This window comes from Monopterus albus, unplaced genomic scaffold, assembly GCF_001952655.1.
Source record: "Monopterus albus unplaced genomic scaffold, M_albus_1.0 scaffold3.1, whole genome shotgun sequence".
Classification (NCBI taxonomy): domain Eukaryota; kingdom Metazoa; phylum Chordata; class Actinopteri; order Synbranchiformes; family Synbranchidae; genus Monopterus; species Monopterus albus.
In genome coordinates, this window is record NW_018127883.1 from 11,671,074 (window position 1) to 11,675,484 (window position 4,411).

The 4,411-nt window shown below is 40.2% G+C and overlaps 1 protein-coding gene across 2 annotated transcripts in view; it reads right to left on the minus strand.

The window, feature by feature from the left end:
* The window catches only part of LOC109961451 (TNFAIP3-interacting protein 1-like), a 6,977-nt gene extending 5,796 nt beyond the window's left edge, over nucleotides 1-1,181 (minus strand). For both annotated transcript variants that reach the window (XM_020602270.1, XM_020602261.1), the window contains exon 1: nucleotides 977-1,181. The gene's annotated coding sequence lies outside the window, so the exon portion shown is untranslated. The remainder of the gene's footprint in view (nucleotides 1-976) is intronic.
* Nucleotides 1,182-4,411: the final 3,230 nt, after the last annotated feature.

Below are 4,411 nucleotides of genomic sequence, written 5' to 3' on the forward strand. Positions count from 1 at the left end.
AATTATTTATGTAGAGATACTGCTTGCAAACCAATGATGGTAAGATGATGTCATGGGGTAGGACTGGATAAGTCTGACTTCTTCCTACTCCATTCAAGCATGTACTAGGTATAAGCACATTGATATTGGATTAGCATTTGTTGGACATGTGTAAAATTATGTGTGTTGACATATCAACTGTCTTTACATGCTTGAAAGAATAAATCAAAATCAAATCAAAGGGAGTTTTTCCTCCCTCACTGTCACCAAGTGCTTGATTTGTTGGGTTTTTCCTTTGTAATAATAGTGATAATAGTAAGGTCCTGAGATGACTTTTGTTGTGATTTGTTATACAAATAACACTGAATTGAATTGAATGTGTTTATTAATGTTATTGTTAACAGCTACAGTACAACTCCTCCAAACTAATAATGGTTAACAGTATGTCTACAGTAAAATAGAGTTGTAATAATATAAAATATCACAACAGTAGACGTTGACAAACACTTCACATGGTGTACAAATCATACCAAGATCTCACCCTGCTGTAAAACTCACAACGTGACTGAGTCAGACCCACACAAGTTATAAATGAGCTCATCAATTACATGATCGCCCAAACTCAGGCTGCACATGTGGGACACTCAAACATCTCCATCACACAGAGTTTCAAAACAAACCGACATAAAACCTTATTATAACGACTGTATCCTACAACAAGCTCAAACATGGAATATGACTGACTGGTTGTTGAATGTTTGACTGAATCAAACAAATTCAGATGTGGAGAACATTTACCCTCGTGCTTAACAGGTACATTGTCAGACATCTAGCAAAACTCTCAGAAAACGGGCTCTTTGGATCATTTTAGTAGAGGCATAAATCTTCATTCGTATTAGACTACCTTAGAACCATTAACAACGGCAGAGTTTTTAACACCAAAAGGTGTTTTCATGCTATGCACAAAAAGAATAAAGTTCTACAAAAACAAACTCACCGTGCTGTAATCTTGAGGAGTGCTCCACACGTGCAGGTTCCACCGCAAAGCTGTAGTTTGACGCACTGACTCGCTCCTCGTTAGTTATACTGATGATCTGGTGTGACGTGATAAAACCAGCGCTGTCCAATCAGCTGCCAGGTTCCCCTGGCCCTGCAGACCGGTGCAGAAAGGAAAGTACAAGCTGTTGTTTAACAGCCCGAGCGGTAACAGGACAGGCTTCTGGTATGAATCGATGACTAGGAGAACAATTTACCCCTACACTGCAAAAAATGTCACAGGGAATCACAAGTCTGATCTTGGCACAGGCTATTTTGTTGTTATTGTTGTTGTTGATACAGTAAATATGTAGTGTAAATAAAGATTTAACAACCAAACAATCAATGAAATAAATACAAGTTTTAACAAATATTAAAAATCGAATATATAAAAATACATTCTAAGGAAATTATAAATAAAATGAATTAGCAATACCCTTAATAAGTCTTCATTGGTGTATAGTTTTGCTATTTCTTTGGATTTTTTTAATGACTACAGATAAACATTAGGCCTGCTAAATGGACTACAACAAGTGCAGGTTTATATTTTGGGGCAACCTTTTTATTTGTTATATTTTAATAACATGATATATATGTATTATTCAATTAAATATGCACCATCTATATGTTGTTTCAATATTTATATTCCTATTTGCACTGTGTAAAAATGAAACAACATCAGATATAAAATACCTTAACATTAGTAGTAAGGTTGAGACATAATGGATGGCATTGCTAGTTTTTAAATTCGTAACTTTTTACAGTGGGCATTCTGCAGTCCCTGGGTGGAGGCAACACGTTTTAAAATAACTAATGTCGAGAAGCAACTATCCAGAAATAAAGTAAAAAATGTATGGGATGTGGGTTATGGGAAAATCACACATCATTCAGGCCTTTCATGTTGCGCAATCTTCTGAAAGGTGTTGACTCAGAGCGGACTGGTTTCAGGGAAGGAGGAGCGGGGAAACCACGCCGTGTCCTCCTCCAGTGCGCACGGAGGACGCGCTGATCCGTTCCACACGACTCTACACAGTTTTGTATATTGTCATCCCTCTGTTAAAGTCAGTGGTGGAAACTACATTTACTAGAGTATGATACTTAGGCACAATTTTGAGCTATTTGTACTTGAGTATTTTCATTTTATGCTACTGCATACTTTGACTTCATTACATTTTGAGAGGCAACGATTGTACTTATTACTCCACCACATTCATTTGCTAACTTTAGTCACTTTTCGGAAGCAGATTAACTATACAAAATGCAATATAATCCTTTGACTTTATTGATGCCTGGTGGGAAATTCACAAAATCCCCAGCAGTACCTGAAATCACAGTTATAATCTACCTTTACCAGCCACAACATTAAATGTGACACGCACAATAATGCATCAATAATTATAACCCAGTAATATGATATAAATGAATGTGAACTACACAGTGGGGCAGTGGTTAGCACTGTCACCTCACAGCAAGGAAGTTCTGGGCCTGTGCCTGCATGGGTTCTCTCTGGGTACTCCAGCTTCCTCCCACAGTCCAGAGACATACAGCTTAGGTCGACTGGCAACTCAAAATTGCCAGTAAGAGTGTGTGTGGTTGTTTGTCTATGTGCCGGTCCTGTGATAGAATATTGACCTGTCCAGGGTGGACCCCCCCTCTCGCCAGATGTCAGCTGGGATTGGCTCTGTTCAGAAATAAGCTGTATAGATAAAGATGGATAGATTTTTGTGAAATATGGTATTCTGCATAATGAATGCAAGTATGTTTTCATGCCACTATTTTTGTACTTTTGCTTAAGTAACAGTTACTTTTACTTTAATAAACAATTTGAGTACTACTTCTACTGATCAAAGTGACCGTTTCCCACAAAGACACAGATAAATGTGAGCCCCCTTAGTGACACTTTTCACATCAGATTAACATATCGCTTTCCACAGTTTTGTGCATGGATTTTTGGGGGGCTTCCATGGGGGGGCTCTGCACTGATGTGATGTTAAGGGACCCTTACACTTCTGATGTCTTTTTGGTTACATTATAGCCATTGTTGTCCAAAGTGATTTGCATTTTTCCCACTACATACACAGCAATTAAGGGTTCAGTGTCTAGCTCAAGGACACACATGGAGAGGATCTTATTCTGTGTTGGGTCACTGTGGGCAGAAGCTGATTCCAGCTCACACAGGGCTGGTGGTGGGGAACTCTCAGGACAGGCTCCCGCTCTGTGACACAGCTAACATTCAGTACAGTCAGTAAAAGTCAGACATTTTCACTCAGATCAACATCAACGAAAAAAATGTAGAGTTTATAAATCTGAAGGTAGGTAGGTACTTTATTGATCCCTCAATGGGGAAATTTCAGTGTTTCAGCAGCAATGGAGAACAAACAACATAACACCATGAGAAACAAACACCACACACATATCTTGATAAACAAATTTCAGTACCTCAAGCAGCAATAGAGAACAGACAGCATAACACCATGAGAACAAGCACCGCACACACATCCTGATAAATAAATTCTAAGTACTCAAAAATAGACAGAATCAAGTATTTGAATAATCAAGAACAGAATTTACACATGTGCATATTAACCATGCATTTTACCCCAGGATTTGAGTATTGCACCTCAGTTGACTATTACATAGTCCCTCCTAATTTCACATAGCTAATCCCTGCAGTGATGTATTGTACAGTCTGATGGCTGTGGGGAGGAACGACCTACGGTAACGCTCCTTCTTACACTGGGGATGTAACAGTCTCGTGCTAAAAGAACTGTTCAGAGCCACCACTGTGTGGTGCAGGGGATGGGAGGGGTTATGCATGATGGATGTTAGTTTTACCAGCATCCTTCTCTCCGCCACCTCCTCGATGGAATCCAGAGAGCAGCCCAGGACAGAACCAGCTCTCTTGACCAGCTTGTTTAGCCTCTTTCTGTCCCTGTCCGTACTACCTCCCGCCCAGCCCACAACAGTGTAAAAAACAGCAGATGCCACTACAGTATCATAAAAAGTCCAAAGGAGTGCCCCGCACACACCAAAGGATCTCAGTCTCCTCAACAAGTGGAGGAGGCTCTGGCCCTTCTTGTATAGGGCATCAGTGTTGTTGCTCCAATCCAGCTTATTGTTGAGGTGCACACCCAGGTATTTCAAGGTGTCCACAATCTCAATGACTGAGCCCTAAAAACTTACCGGCATGAGTGGCAGTGATTTCCGCCGGGGATCAGTCACCATCTGTTTAGTCTTACTGGTGTTCAGGACCAGTTGATTTTCCTCACACCACTTCACAAAGTCAGTACAACCCCCCTGTATTCCCGCTCCCAACTTGGGCCCCACACAGTCGAGTTTGTAGTGTTTTGACTCTTATCATTAAATGAAGCAGTCATTGGAGAGCTCCAGCTGTTTA